We start from the raw sequence: 17,726 nt of genomic DNA, 5'->3' as shown, positions 1-17,726 counted from the left end.
TTACTTGTATTTTTGGGGCGCATGTGGTATTAATTCTGCACTCTTCTACAGACCTTACTTGCCTGGTTTCTGTCTCTAAATTGGTGTATTATTCTTGAAGTGTGTTACTCTATTGAGGTGTAACTTCAATGTCGTCCTACCTCGTCTACTTGTTATGGTGGTGTTATTTCTCACAAATTGCACCAATGGATCCTCAAGCTGAGGAGCGCGATCTCCTTTCGAACGTAATAGGTAACGGTTTTGCTCCTGAGTTAGCAATGTTGTAACGGTACCGTGATTTGGTTTTAAGCTTACATTCTGAGGTGGCATGATGGCTTCACGGCATGTCGTTGAGGATAATTAGTGCTTCCTTCCACCTTTTTGGCTAACGTATGTCCGTTGAGATTCATTAAGGTTTATTGTCATTGTGTTGTATAATTAAATGACACTTCGGTATGGGCGGTATTGCATTTAATTTACCCCTGTGTCCCCTTAGATTGGGAAATAAACCCTGGTATGGGTTTACTACTCTTCTTAGAAGAACCCTGTCTACTTGCATGTAATTTGTGATTCCTGTATGACCTAGTCTATTCTTTGTTATTCTCTGCATACCCAGGTAATCCGACGTCATCGTGTATTTATCCTGTACTATAAAGTTCATTTTGGATTAACCTGTCAGTCTACTGGTCCTTTTCTCCTCGGAGTGTTAGTATCCGTTGCTATTGATTTTTGGTCATCCTGCCGTTCTGCGGGGGGCCAGTTGAGTATGGGATTAACTAGTCCTTCATTGGTGGTACTGAAGCCTCCCACTATTCGATGATAGGGTCTTTTAGTGGTGTTTTCTCCTTCTTCAACGTTGTATTGAGCGTTTTCCATCGTCCTAGTTTATGAACTACCATTTAAATTTTATTTACCTTGTTAAATATATATTTCGCAAGGTACCTGTGGCTGTGTGGCTACAGTGTGAGTCTACGGATGTCACTTGTTACTAGTCCGGATTTGTCCGAGATCCCTTGTGGATCACCGGTAGGGAATCGTGTCAGGTCTCTGTTCTCATTTCCAAATTGGCCACTTAATTGAGGTGTATTTCTGAACCATTCATTTAAAAGAGTAGTCCATTGTTGCTGCATATGTTCGAAATTCGGTGAAGTTGTGAGGAATATAATTTAAGTTTGGGTGACACTTATGAATTTCTTTCTGCCATTTTCTGTCCTGCTCCGCCATGGTGTTAATTATTGTGTTATTATGAGTTCATATATCCTAGTATTATTCTTGACCAGGTGTTGCTGATAGCTCGTTGCTGATATGCGTATCCACCATCTGAAAAATCATGAAGTCTCGAACTGGAGCTAACTATATTCATCTAGCCTTGAGTAATTATTTACCGTAACCCATGGATTTTGATATTTTTCTTATATCCAGTTTCTCAGTGTTTCTCTTACTTGTGAGTATAACTATATCTGATCTTATATCTTCTTTAGACGGGTTATGCATGGAGTGTATACGTAGCATTACAACTGATTAATTGCAAAATTTAATTTCTAGATTTTGGTCGTGTATTTAGTGGGTTTAACAATTCATTTATTGGCTCACTGATTAGTGGTTCTACTCCACTGATTTAAAAAAATAATTGTAATTTTAATTAACTTGGATTACTGTGTAATGTGTTATTGCTTCGCAACATGTTCTCCCTTGCTCAACGTCTGGTTACTTTGAAATTATGTGTGGGTTGCTGTTCTCTTAGTATTTCAATTCTGGAAACCATTGACATCTCTGGTTAGGTAATCTATATGAAGAGTACTGACGGTGTGGCTGTGTTCGTTAATTGGTGTGTTTCTTGCTGTGTTATCATGCATTGCTGGAACAGGTGTTATGATCAGTGGCGTGTTCTTACTTGCGTGATGCCTGGACTTATTGAACTTACCATGTTTGTGGTTTGTTGTATTCTGTCAGTATTTTCTTTCCTAAGCTTAAATTATTTCTGTGTATTGTGTATGTTTGAAGTTTTATGTCTATGCAACGGTAGCTTCTTGTTTTCATTGTTGCTGGTGGTGCCTTTACTATGTGGCATTCCGATAGGTTTGCTAACGTGCACAGAAAACTAATTTGAGGAGCTATCTATCTATCTAGGTATTCTGCCTTATGGCAGGTCTTGTCATGGGATGAACCTCTTCCGCTGTTGCCTGTCCTGCGCCAAGTTTTTCATGTCCGAATATTTATTTCCTTGGATATTGTCCAACATTTGATATTTTTTCCTTCCTCTTCCTCGTTTGCCTTTCACCATTCTTTCTACTCCTTCTTTCAGTAAACAGTCCCTCCTCAAACAATGTCCGATCCAGTTCATTTTTCTCCTTCTAATGGTTTGTAACATACTTCGTTCTTCTCCAACTCTTCGTAATACCTCCTCATTCCTTACCCGGTCTTCCCATTTTACTCGTTCTATTCTCCTCCATACCCACATCTCTAGTGCCTCCAATCTTCTCTCATCTTTCTTTCTCAATGTCCAAGTCTCTGCGCCATACAGCGCTATGCTCCAAATGTAACACTTAGCAAGTCTTTTCCTCAAATCTTTGTTTAGTGGTCCACAAAATAATTTTGATTTTTTCCTAAAGCCTTCTTTTGCTATGGCAATTCTTTTCTTAATTTCTGTTGTGCAATACATATCATCTCTGATCATACTTCCCAAATACTTGAAGTTACTGACTTGCTCTATTTCTTCTCCTCCTATACTAATATGACAACTTCTACCTTTTCCTCCAATTATCATACTTTTGGTCTTCTTCTTATTAATTCTCATTCCATATTCTTCTAGTTTCATGTTGAGTTTATCTAACATTTGTATCATTTCACGTTCGCTTTCTCCCATCACAACCATATCATCTGCAAATCTTATACATTCTACTCTCCTACCTCCAACACGAACTCCACTATTTCCATTAAAACTTTCATTGATTATTTCTTCAAGATAGATGTTAAACAGTGTCGGTGATAAAGAGCAGCCCTGTCTTACAACTCTTCCTAATTCAATTTCTTCACTCAATTCATCTCCTATTCTCACTCTTGCTCTCTGGTTTATATACAAATTCTTTATTAGCCTTCTATCCCTCCAATCAACTCAATGTTTCTTCAGGATTGTCATCAATTTGTCCCATCTGACACAGTCAAAAGCCTTCTCAAGGTCAATAAATACAGCATAAACCTTCCTGTTTTTCTCTATGTACGTCTCTCCTTATATGTTGTGCATAAAATTTCTGCCGATATATTTCATTTTAGCGTGATATATTTATGGTTATGTATTTCCTAGTACCTGGTCAAGGGTTGTATAGGTAATTATTGTGTCTGTCTGTTAGGTCATCAGCCCAGAGGCTGGTTGGATCCTCAAATAGCACCACCAAAGATAATGCGGTTGTAAGGAAACCGCGAAAACCAATGGCAGCACCAAAATGAGGCGTAATAGGCAAGACGAGGAGTGAGGTAGTTTGCAATTGCTTTCCTCACTGGGTCAGAAAGTGCTATTGCAGCACGACTGACCCTATAAGCAACACCTTTCATAACACTCAGATGCACTAATCGTGCTCTGAATGGCATTACTCAGTACCACCCATACCCCAGCAGCTTCCATATTGTCACAGCCATGGATGAGACTGGGACTTCGGTGAAAGCTGCACTTTACTCTGGACTGAGCCTAGAGATGGATAAAAAAAGTACTGTATCCATCAAGAAATGGCAGCAGGCAAGTAATTATCATATTCTATTGTAATACTGTCCTCCTTTTGTTTTTACTAGTAGTTTCATCCAATGCCATACTGTAGTCTTAAGTCAAGTTGGTCTAGTTTAAGAATATATTAAGGATTTACCTGTTAGATCTTGTGATCTTATTACATGCTCAGCAATTTTCTTTTCCTTTATTTGTTCGTTTCTTTTCCTTGCCCTCCTGGCCGTTATTCATTTTATAAATTTGTTGATGGAGGCACACTGGCAATAATAATGAAATGGAAACCAACTGAAGGCGTTTCATAACTAACGCAAGTCCGATAAACAATACTAAAATGAATGACTAACATGTGATAATCTCAATTTGGGTGTGTAATCGCGTGCAATTAAGTCTAAGAAGGTTTAATATTCTACCAGTGAACATTTAGGAAGTTGTTCCAGTTGTGTGTGAGTCTACCACAAGGTAACGAAATCTTTGATCAGTTGATGCATATGAACTTGCGGGATTTGTTAATTGGAATTAAACATAGCAGTGATGTGGATGCCCACCCTTTAGTGTATGGGTAGCGTGCCTGCCTCTTACCTGGAAGCCCCGGGTTCGATTCCCGGCCAGGTCAGGGAGTTTTACCAGGACCTGAGGGCTGATGCGAGGTCAACTCCGCCTACGTGATTAGAATTGAGGAGCCATCTGACGGTGAGATAGCCGCCCGGTCTCGAAAGCCAACAATAACGGCCGAGAGGATTCGTCGTGCTGATCACACGACACCTCGTAATCTGCAGGCCTTCGGGCTGAGCAGCGGTCGCTTGGTAGGACAAGGCCCTTCAAGGGGTCTAGTGCCATGTGGTTTGGGGGTTTGGTTTGGTTTTAAGTGATCTGGAGGATGAGTGTCACCATTTATCTAGAATAACAGATTTACCTGCAACATGCGTGTGGCACCACTTTTGTGCATGGGACTTCTTAATGATTGAAAGTGACTGGACAGCTAGTGTCATTTAAATGCACTCAGTTGCTTTTTACTCAATTCATATATGTTTTGGTTCTTAATTGTCTATTGGATTCATCCTGCTGGTGGTGCATAAACTGGGACTTGTGATCAGTGGTCATTTTCTTATTCGGACTATTCCACCAAAAACTCAGCTTGCACCCAGACCACCACCTTATGAAGGTCATTATATGTTATATATGTGGAGCATCGGGGAGGGAGACTATTACCAGAGTAAGAATTTATACCCTCTCTGTAAACACTTTAGTGCTGGCTGCATGGCCATTGAAATTAGTGTCGTTAATGTCGTTTGCCGCTGCGTTATTCATCAAGTGATTCATGGTCACAGATACCATGGTTTTCAATATTCATAAACATTAACTTCCGCCGGCTTAAAAGTTATTAATGTGCCCATCTGTGGTGTATGGCCAGACAGTGCCATTTCCAGTATTCTCCTGCAATCTAGTGTCTTCGGTAAGAACCATCTCGCCACTCTCCCCCTCCACCGAGCGAGTACGCGCACGTAAACATTGCGACTGTGGTCTGACATGTAGGTTTGTGGCTAGTCGCCATTAAGGTTCTGCCAGTGAGCTGTGATGGAAGGGCGGCGTGCTTCTCCGGTTGGCGGGATGGATAGAGTGATTATCATGGACCCAGGGTGACGTTGATTTGATAGGGCTTACGCCTTCGTGAACTTTGAAAGTTCCTTTTAAATTTTATTATCATTTAATGTACCTCGCCTGGAATTTTTGAGTGCACTATAAGGATTAGCTTTACCATACGTAAGTAAGGATATGATGCAGAAGCGAACTCACGACTACGGCAAGATACTACACTGAAAGTGTTTTTTTTCAACTCATATTTAACTTGTTCCAACTGGTGAACTGAAAATTTCAAAATGTGAAGTGCGTACCGCGACAGGATGTAACTTTGCATCAACTAAATTCTACGTTTTAGCCTAGCTATGTTTGGACATTTTTCGAGTCAAGAAAACTTATATGTAAACCACTGTTGTTTACTAGGGACTTGGGCCTGCTGTGAATTAATATTAATAATTTTTCTTGGAAATTGTAAATTTAATACTTAATGTCTGGTAGCGGCTTTCTAGCCCTAATAAGTAGGGGTTAACGCAAATTTTTGGCAGGGTAACTAACCAAGCGAGTTGCTACAACCGTGTGGAATTTACGTTCGTTTTCCACTTTAATTTTCCTTCATTTCCTTATTCTTGGTTACATTTTTAATTAGTTTGTTTGGTATTTTCGTGATCTTCGGAGTTCTGTTTTTCTTTTGTCTCTTAATACGTATACGCCTACTGTTGTTTGGTGGCCTATGATTGGCCCTTTTCCTTAACTACCCAGCGTGTTTTCGTTACCATGGGAATATTATGTTGATTGATGGTGATGCTGATTGTTGTTGGATATTGGTGGAAGGAACTGATTTCCCTGTTATGAATTTAGTATTGTGGGTTGTTTTACCTGTTTTTCTTATAATTAATTTTGGAATGTTTCTCTCCCTACTGGCATATTTTCCTACCCTGTGTCGCGGACCTTGTTATTATTATTATTTTGGGGTAAACTAATTCTTGGAAAATTGATCGTAATATTCCACCCTTCCTTGGGGGAGCTCCATGGAATAGGCCCTATACCCCAAATAACGTTTCAGTATCAAGAAAAACCACTATTTAAGTCAAAATTGTTTCCAGGTTGGATACGATATATGATCGAAATATGAACTCTTCAAGGTAATCTATTAGTATTTAAAGGATACCTCAAATTTGAAGAGGTGTTTCAGAATTGTACGTAGCCTTTGTTAAGTTATTTATTAATTTTTTCCCTTATGAACGATCGACCGTAGGTTTTTGTGATCTTTGAGCACTAAGTTTTTAGAATTTAATTTTCCAGCGAGGATACCTTTAATTAATTTGTAAAAAACTTACTAAATCTCTCTTTGTTTGTAAATAAAAGGTAGTTTGTTTGAATGAGTGTAAACATTTCAAAATGATGGCCAGGTACTGCAAAAGGATATGACCATACCATTAGTGACATATCCTATACCTCACGAGTGAGGGTTGCGATGCTCATTTGCCGGTGAACGATGTCTTTTTATGTGATGCAGGACTGCGATGCCCATCGACTAATGGAGTATAAACTTCGCCATGTTGTATAATTGCTACTCCATGCCTTTCTTAGCCCGTCGACATTCCACACCGTACAGAGCAACAAGCTAGTACGATGCAGTATATTCTGGACATCAGATGTAGTGGCAAACTTCAGTCACAGAGTGTGCGTGTGACTTCCCTTCATCTCATCCCTCCTGCCTTTATCATAATTTGCACATCGACAACTACCCCACTATCAGTCTGTAGGCAAGATCCTACATACGTGAATCAACTTGGATGGAGCCATTATGTGGTTCGGGTGACTCCAGGTATTCACTCTTCTTTTTGTTCATTCTTAAGTTGTATTGTGAGAAACAGGTATTCAATCTTCACCTTGATGCCGCAGTTCCATTCTGGATCTATCAGCAAGTGCAACACCATCTGCATGTAAGAGAGTCTCAGGAACACTCCTCTTCAGGTCCCATGTGGTGGTGTCCTTGCTGAGGACAAAGGGTAATGGGAACAGAGTGGAACATGGGTGTACACACCAACTTCCACTGATAAGCTCTCAGAGACGTTGACAGCACAATATACACAACCTCTGGTGTTCGTATATAGCATCTTTATCCAAATTATAAACATTTCCGGTACACCATGGTCACGAGTGCAGACCAGATCACACGGTGTGGAACACGGTCGAAAGGATTTTAATATCAAGGAAGGCAATGTACACTGCCTGCTGCTGCTCTCAGTGCTTTTCAATTAGCATTCTGGAAGTGACAATTGTATGAGTTGTTCCTGGACCTCTAATGAAGATGCACTGGTTAGCAATAATGTGGAAGATTTCACCCAGTCAATAATGAAAGATACTCTCAAAGATCTTCTCATGTATAACTGGGGGCGAATTGGACGGTAATTTGCAAATTTTGCTGGATCGTCATTTTGCTTAAAATAGGCACAGGGATGTTTGTAGCCCAATGAGTGGGAACAGAGCCAGAGACAACTCTGGCATTGAACAAGCTTGTCAGACAGTTGATAATGAGTTCTCTAAATTGCTACAACATCCAGAAGCTTGATGGAGGGTCATCTGGTCCTGGCGCCTTTGGTTCTTCATACTCCTAATGGCAATGTCGACTTCCTTTGATGTGATTCATTAGATGGGACTTAACATCTCCAATAGGGTGATGTGGGAATTCAATGCAGGGGATCTCTACAAATAATGTTTTCAATGTTTGAGGATTTCTTGTTTGTCCTGTAATCACTGGTTATCTTGTGTAAACTCTTTTCAGATGGAAAATAGTTCTCTTCTCCTTCCTTTGAGTACAGTGGTGTACAGTTTTAATCAGAACTATACCGACAAAAAATCAAGGATGCTCTTCGTGTTCAGTTAAGAACAATGGTTCAATCAAACTGGCGGGGAAAATAACTCTTTTTGAGAAAATTAAGTTAATTATTTTTACTTTCGGGTGCGGTATCCAAATTAACGAACTGCTGCCGTGTTGCAGGGAAGACAGGAGTAGGGTGGGGATATGGAATGTATGACGCAGACAGAGAAAATGCTTCGCACGTGTGAAAAATGTCCTCATACGACTTTGATACGATTGTCTCCACAGTTCTTTTATTAAATAGCCGTAACTGCACACACAGTTAAAGAACACACTGTATTTAAGACACACTTGTCAGTCAAGGAAAGGACCAGATTGTTTCTCCTCTCATCTGTTAGTCGCAGTAATATTATGTATTAATTAACGTGCTCGAAGATGCAACACTGCCGCGTCGCGATTTTGTATTCCTTCACTCATAACATTGTAAATTCAATGAAATATTGAACGAAGGAATCAACACTCCCAATGGTTCGATTATAGTAATGTTCAGTATTGCCCCCTCCTACTTAGGAGCGTAGTTCACAATGGTGTAATAGTAAGTGGACTCCGTCCAGGATGTGTAATGTGTGGCGAACGGCTTGCAAAACCGCCTGTACTCTTGGTACACGTATGGCTTCTCTTTCTATGGGGTTCACTTAGAAGTCAATTTCTGTAGAACAAACTGTACACTGCCTACCGGAGCTCGGAAGCGACTATGCGAAACGAACGAGAAACTTGTGCATTTGCACCGAGCATTACATCTGCCTCCCAATTTTCACTTCCCCTCTCTTCCCTTTTCTGATGCACAGCGGCTGGCTCCCTGGCACATCAAATACAGCATGTTCGTCAATTTGACTTGCACGCCCGGAGTAACAAGGTCACTTCATTTCCTCATACAGAAACATTTCCCCGGCAATACGACTGCACCGTCATTCTCAACATCACACCAAGATCATGCCTGATTTCTTTATCGGTATAGTTCTGATACACCTTGTACACAGGTCATTACAATGAGTGCACCTCGATTCAGCGACAGATTTCTCAGCCACAAATTTGGCAAAGACAATTCTTTCCCTGTGTTCTGGAGTCTCTTGTGATACCCAGTTTATATACAGTATGTCTTTGTCTTTTCCTGCACCTCTTCTTGGACTGGAATCATCCAAAAGCACGTCTGATTTTCAATACAGTACGAACTAGGTTATGTTGTACCCAAGTTTACTGTGGCGGTTGCAGTGAAAGATCCGTAGAAAATGTAAACAAGTTATTAATTGCTTTCAGGTCAAGCAGAGGTAAATTTATGCCGTCTGCTAGGGTCTCCTTCTAGTATTTAAGCTTCCACGACTTGATCTTCTAGGGGGGCATTTATCTCTCCACTTGTACGATGCACTAAATCCGCTATGGCTACCTAATGCTGGGCGGTGCTCATATCCTTTCTTAGTCGGAGATCACGGTGCCGAACAACGATAAGGTCAATTTGGTTGCTGCAGTCACCACAAGTACAGGTGATGAGGTGATTGATGCACTTCTGAAGAACGTATTACCAGAAACCAAGTCATCTGATTCGGTGAAATCTAAAATATGAGTTCCATAATCATATCAGATACCGTAAGTATTACCACCATGGCAGCTATAACAAGTCTTAGTGTGACCAACATGCGCATTAAGATAACCGTAGAGAAGTGAGAACTCATCTTCAGGACTCACTGGAACATGATTTCGTAGCTCCTGCCAATGCTGTTCCTTATCTAGGTCATCACAGCCAGATTGTGACAGAAAAAACACAAGTTCCAGAGGTTGCAGTCTCGAGTGTAATTGACATACGGTTGTCTGAACAGCGCTGAATCTCAGCAACTCAATCTTGCACGTTTGCGCACAAAATGAAATCAACACCATTCCTGCTGGATGTACTCTGGTAGATAAGTTCACAGACATCTCTGATGTCTTGATATTTCTGGCCTTTCCAGAGCAAGCAACTCTTCAATTCTAAACCGGACTTACATTATCCTAATTACACCAGGTTAACTGAAACAATAGAAGTTTAGTGAGAACTAAATTTCTAGGGTGATATCTTCCCTACAATGAAGAGATAATGTAACAATAAAGCAAGCATAATATTTACTAATAAAATAACTACACTACAATAATTCTAAGCCATATTTAGACGTATCCTAATTACAATAGTTTAAATGAAACAACAAATATTCTTAAACTATGAATCTACGAAACTTTATGGGCCTGTAAATTTTCACTGCTTCTGTACATAACATTTAGTTTCCTTGGTTTACGAATGAGACAAAAAGGTGATAAGTTTGAATGTAATTATCAGCCAAAGAAGAGTGGTCCGTCGAATTCATAAATTTAAGCCTTAGTAACGAAAGTTAATTAAACATAACCTACGGCATATTGGTTTATGATGATTTCTGCCATTTCTCTTTTACCAAAGAACTGTTTTTATTACTGTTTTACATCACATGGACACAGATAGGTTGTATGGCGATGATGAGCTCAAAATGGCTAGGAGTGGGAAAGAAGCAACTTTGGCCTTAATTAAGGTACAGCCGCACCATTTGCTTGGTGTGAAAATGTGAAACCATGGAAAACATGCACTTCAGGGCTGTCAACAGTGGGTTCGAACCCAGCATCTCCCAAATGCAGGCCGATAGCTACACGGCCAGTTGTTCAGTACAACAAAGAAGCAATTGCTTGAATTTCTCATCTTCCAATACTTATTGTGAGAGAATCTTTATGTAAATTCAAACAAAACATTAAAAACTAATTTTTAATTTTAAAAAACCTGGTGCTCACAGTTACCCAGATTTACACGCACCTTGGACATAAGATTTCATGCACATATCCAAGATGTTATGATTCATGGCATTTTTTTGGAAAAGTAAAGAGTAAAATAGAACCCCAAATGCACATCTTTCATGCTTTCCACCCTTGAAGTCAAAATGGGCTGCCTACCTATGCTCTTCGGTTCTACGATCGAGGTAGCCCTTACTTCTTCGCAGCTTCTCAGTATGCCTTTCATCAAGAATCCTTCCATGAGATTTATCAAGCATACCGGCTTTGTAATTACGATAGACCATGCTTCCATGTTTATGCTTATATTCTTACAACACAGTCCGAAACAACACCATCAAAGCACCGTATACAGAAAACATATAAAGGCATGATTTTTGAGGTGATCAATCTAATGCAGGTTGATCCTAACAGAACTTCAGTTGTTGTAAAACACTCAAAAACAATCCACTTCATCTAACATTTGTTGACAATGTTAACATTCAGTACCACACGATACAACAAACAAATTCCCCTACGTAGGGACAGATAAAAAGTGACTACAATCAAGAAGGAGGTTCATCACAATAGTTCTATGAACTATGACTTTCGTATATTAACATAGTTCTATCGATATTAAGAAACAAAGTGTACACTTGCTTGAAGATAAACTGACGTACAGAATTATCCCATGGAATATTTGGAAGCTAATACTCAGAGAAATGTAAGAAAACACTAGTAAATTGCAGGATATATGCTGTAAAAGAGAATCATGTATCAAAGGTATCTGGGCATAGAGAAGCGCTCATGGGTCAATTTATCTCCAAAGGGAAGAGACAGGGATGGATCAAACATATTTCAATGACACTTGGGTGAGTTACCAATTAATAGCAAATTGAATTACCATCATTATTTTATTGCAAAAGCAGTTATAGTATTAAAATTAACAGCTAAAGATAGCTGGGAATCTCAAAAAAGTTGACTTTTAATAATGTCGAATGACACTGCATAAGCACGGTACAAGTCTACAGATAGTTTCATTTTAAAGTTCTACAAAACAATTTATATTGAAAATGAGGTTTTCACACCATACATAGAATTTCTACAAACCAATTTTACTAATTCAACAAAAAGTGGAAAATGCATTGGCCACTGCATTCACTTTCACTCAAGACACTTATAAAGTCACCAACGTTCATAAAAAATACAACATGAAAATATCTTTTAGAACCAATAACAGACATCTTGATATATTACACAACTCCAACTCATTAAATAAATCTAATGCTTTTCTAAATCTGGAGTATGTAACACATGTAACAACTGTAGCTCTTCGTACTTTGATCAGACTGGACGTAACTTTTTATCAGATACTCTGAAAATGTCAACGCCATAAAATATAAGAGATTCTCTGCAATAGGGCAACGTATGAAAGATCTCTAAACGTAATTTCACCAATATTCAGCAGGACATGGAAGTAGTTAAAATTATTAACAAAGGTCCCCTTCTAAACATAACTGAAATTTGTCTCATTCACTTTGACCAATACTTCAACCCTAATTTCAATTTAAAACACATTTCTGCAAAACCCAATATTCTATTCAACTTCCTGATTCTCATTTATAAAATTCTAAATTTGTAAACTCGAATTTGATTTTCCATGCCGTAAACAGTTCGTACCTCCAATAACCCATCCACCTGCCCCACCTTAAACTACTCCTCATTTATCTTATCCTTTCCTTTCTTCTTTCTTCATTCCACTTACCGTTCTATTAATCACCTCCTATCTAATTCAAACCCTCTCTATATATAATGCTTTTACCTGCTTTAGTCATTTTTATTCTGATCCACACCAATTTATCTTCTATTAGCATCTTTGTTTTTTCTCTTTTTCTTTTCCGCATTGAAGTGAGTATTATAATATCACACACGGTCAGATCATTACAAAAATTAGATTTAAACCTTATGCCACCTGAAAAACTACCTGAGCTCTAAACTTCAAAGAAATCACACGTTGTGTAAATGCGTTTCTCCACTGTTCTAATATTGCGCTTTTTTACTTTTATCTCTTCACAATTGTTTATTATGTCAACTGTTCTACATATCCAAACTTCAAGAATATGACATACGAGAACTATAAACATATATTTCTATCGTCAAGTATATTAAACAGTATTGTACTATTTCACGCCTAGCATCGTTTGCAGGCTTGGTCCTTGAACTATTCAATTTTTCATCGAGTTAGACAATCATTTGGAAGCACAGTGCCGGTTAGGACAAATGTTTTGCGGCTCTTCAAGAAATTGCGTCTGGCTTCATTTGTGTGGTTGATCCTCGACTTCTTCAGGATTTTCGAAACTTTCAACACACAGTGCTAATTCCTAAAGTACTATAGTGCTTTGTGAACTGCAACGTGAAAAATTTATACATCAACTACTGTTTTCCTGTCCATTTTTCTTTATATTTTAAGTGATCGGCTGATGATGACCCGGAACAGTGGTCGAAACCGATACCGCTTGTAATCAACTAGTAATGTAACATTACATTTCTAATTCTACTTGTATTTAAAAGGTTGAACCATTATATATCTTATTTCAATTTAATTGTGTTCCCACTACATTCTACAAGATATTCTACGCCAGGCGATGTTTATTAGTCGTGGCATCTTACAAAGGGAACGCTTTATTTCGTCTTCTACAAGACATAAACACAATAGTAATTCCAGAACACGTGTGATATGCACAATTCACTTGAAACCGCAAGTTAAGTGTCGACTGACATTTAAATAGGCACGGTTGGAGCAGATATTAATGTGCTGTTTTAGTTGCAGTGTGTGTGAGGAAGCCTACTGTTACAAGAAGTCTGCAAGACAAGGAAGTAAGGGAATCATCATGCAGCATGCAAGAGGAATCTCTACTTTCATCATGGTGCACTTTGCAAGTGATATTACTTCCGGAATGTGCTACTAAAAGGGGAGATCCCACCACAACCTAAAGGGACCAATATTGAGACGTTGCCAGCCACGACTCAATCAACTTCTGTCATAAAAATTTAAGTAACCTTTTTAAATAATGATTTCCTTTCCAGGAGGACTTCATTCTTGAAATAGTATACTCTATTATTTTGTGCTGTTACAGATTCTTATCGCTTCTGATCTACTTATTAGTGTTGGTAAATTTTGTGAATTATTGAAATACACTCAAATCCATAACATCTAGAACATCCTGAAAGACGAGAGATAGGAACTTCATATTCACAGGACATGTGCACTAGTATGTTCTGAAGAAATGATTAGTATTTCAACCATGTCGATCCTCACGTTCAAGGTCCACAGCGATATATCTGTGCACCACCAACGACTGGTAAATTGTGCCTGCGGCTCTTGTTGTCGCTTTAAACCGAAGGTAATGAGAGTAGACATGCATGATGCCTCGCAGACGAACGCAAGAGAAGTTCCGTTAAATGAGTGAGTCTGAAAGAGGGCACATTATTAGCATGGGAGAACGTGATGTACCGATCTGGGAAATTGCTGCTCGTGTTCGAAGAAGTGTGTCGGCAGTGGAACGGGCGAGTAAAGAACGTTCACTGAAGGCCATAGAACACGACGAGATGGGTCTGGTCACACCATCCACACCACCTCACCCGCCACCACACCCCGAGAAGATAGACACCTCATCCGAATGGCATTGCAGAACAGATCTGCGTCCTCCTCTGCGCTGGCGCAACAGTGGAACAGTGTAACACATCAGGAGCGACAGTCCATCACTGTTCATTACGATCTGGTTACCGGCGCGTCGTCCTCCTATCCACCTACGTTTGACAAATGTGCATAAACATGCTAGTCTGCAACGGTGCATGGAACGACGTCACTGGGGACAGGAATGGCAGCAGATAGTGTATTCGGACGAATCCAGGTTCTGTTCGTTTGTAAATGATGGCCGCACTTTTGTTCGGCGCAGACATGTGGGAGACATCACACTGACTATATTCGCACAAGACGTACAGCGCCAACTCACGGCTTTATGTTGTGGCGTATGGTGTGGGGTGCTTTTGGGGACAAACACAAATCACAGTTGGTGCATGTCAGGTCACTGTTGCCATCCTACGTGAACGATGTCCTGCGACACGTAGCCATACCCTTTCCGCACGACACCCCAGACGCCATATTTCAACATGACAATGCGCCACCACATGTTGCTTCTTGTCGTTACACGATCTCAGACTGTTGCCCTGGCCTACCATATCACCGGATTTGTCGCTATTTGAAAATGTGTGGGATATGGCGAAACGATGTGTGCGGCGCTGTGACCAAATGCCAAACACCAAAGATGAACTGTGGCACCAGGTGAATGTAGCACCCCAGGACGCCATTCGCGCCTTATACGTGTCGATGCCATCACACATGGAATAAGTTATCAGTGCCCCTCGAGGATCCAGTGCCTACTAGGCAACACGGCACATACCGAATCTGGGTGACTGAAATGCTAATAGTTTCTGCAGAACATACTAATAAACACGTCGTCTGAATATGAATTTCCTATCTCTAGTCTTTCAAGGTGTTCTGGTTTTATGAACATGTGTGTACTTCTATCAGTTGAAATGCGTTGATATTTGAAGTCTTCAATTATTTGAATTTCATTAACAGCGTAGTGCACTAACAATCAAGTGTTAAAATCATAGACCAATTTATTTAACGTAGAACCTAAAAGACTAGCAGGGATGGATGCGATGATTCCTTTGCGAATTTTTCATATAATATGACACCTCATCTTGCTTAATTTCATCAATGAGGAATCAACTGTCACCCAAATGTTATTCATGTACATTAGGGACTAAACTTATGATATAAAAATAAGTTATGTTAAAAGTAATGAACGTGGATGTAAATGACTGAGTGTTAATAATAGGCTTTATTGACCTAGGATGTTCTATTTGAGTAGGAGAATAGTGTTCAATGGTAATAGCGTAGCATTGTTAAGTGACAGAACGGGACAGTAGCTCATATTTATGATCACTGAAGAAGTAGCAACGAATATTGCATAATGGAGAGTATATTACTGAGCGCATGAGGCGACCAGCTCAGTTTAAGATAATCACTCTCTGTGTTCACTCAAAAACCCGAAGCTTGTCTAATTAAAGAAGCGTATCTAATTAATGCAACTTTTAAACCATTATTAGTCTGTCTGCTATAATGTGTGAAGATAGATTGGCAAATTTTCTTAATATGCTAAAGTGATCATTCGTCTAGTTATTCGATCATGATTCTTACAGTGAGGGTGACATAAATACTAGAATGTTCATGAAGTTAAGGTTTTCAATAAATGATGAAGAACATACGTAATGTAATAATCGTGCCTAAATAAAATGATTAACCTCAGATGACCTAACATCGGGGGAGAGGAATTTGAAAAGTAGGGCTTGGCTAAGAGTGCAAGCTTAACCTAACAAGCATGGATTCGACTCGAGGCCTAACATAGCAGGCCATGCATTCAACCCTAGGCTTCACCTTACAAGGTCATTAGCTTTACAAGTTTGATGTCCAAGAGTGCTGACTTAAGTTAACAGGCACGGATTTGTAGCCCGCCTTCACATTATAAGGGCGTTACAGACTCGAGTTTGAGATTCAATCCCTGGCTTAACCTAACTAGACAAGATGAGACATGGTGCATGGGCTTTAGGAGCTGATCTTGGAAATGGATGGCGGCTATACACATAATTTTAATAGGACTAGGGACACGGTGTAAAGCTTAATACATGTGCTTTATTCATGGGGGCATAACGTTGAAAGGTGACATCAGGTCATGGAGTTGAGTGACTGCAAAAGGCCAAAAGCGAAAAAACCGGGCGAGTTGGCCGTGCGCGTAGAGGCGCGCGGCTGTGAGCTTGCATCCGGGAGATAGTAGGTTCGATTCCCACTATCGGCAACTCTGAAGATGGTTTTCCGTGGTTTCCCATTTTCACACTAGGCAAATGCTGGGGCTGTACCTTAATTAAGGCCACGGCCGCTTCCTTCCAACTCCTAGGCCTTTCCTATCCCATCGTCGCCGTAAGACCTATCTGTGTCGGTGCGACGTAAAGCCCCTAGCAAAAAAAAGAGCGCAAAAAGGCTAAAAATTAACGTGGTAAATGGATAAATGTGCAAAAGTGTTAAATGGCTAAAGGACAAAATGGAAAAAAGGCCAGTTGGCAAAAGGGGTAAAAACTAAAGGGCAAAAGGGAATGGGGTATGGTACAGGCATTAGAGCTGAACGTGGAACAATATGGTGGTATGGGACCATGGAGATGGAGAAAGGTTTAACACATGTGCATTGAGAATTATGCTAAATAAGTGACTGCACGCTGAAAGTTTACAATTAATTCAACACACCTAACGTTTGAGCTGCGAGAAATTAAAAAATCCCCACACCGACTGGGAATATATCTCGGAAATTTTAATTTGGACTGCAGGCTACCATAGAAAGTAAATGATTTTGTGTTCAATTCAAAAACACCTAACCTTTGAGTTACAAGAAATTCAAAAATTCGCCGACCCAAGTAGGATTCCAAACCGCGACTCATTAACTAGGGAAGCAAACAAGCATGCTAACTAAATGACTGTATGTGAACAGCTTATGTGTTTCACTAAAACACCTGGTTAGCGCTACAAGATTTAAAGAAAAAATCACCAACAGAACTAGGATTTGAACACGGAGCTCGCTTGGACCCAAAGCTGAAGTGTTATTCAAATATCTAACACCAAAAATTCAAACTTCTAATTCTGAGCAAAGAAAATAATCGCTGTTTTGGGTTCTCAGACCTGGAGCTATC

The sequence above is a fragment of the Anabrus simplex genome, chromosome X, assembly GCF_040414725.1.
Source record: "Anabrus simplex isolate iqAnaSimp1 chromosome X, ASM4041472v1, whole genome shotgun sequence".
Taxonomy (NCBI): domain Eukaryota; kingdom Metazoa; phylum Arthropoda; class Insecta; order Orthoptera; family Tettigoniidae; genus Anabrus; species Anabrus simplex.
This window is presented reverse-complemented; position numbering follows the sequence as displayed.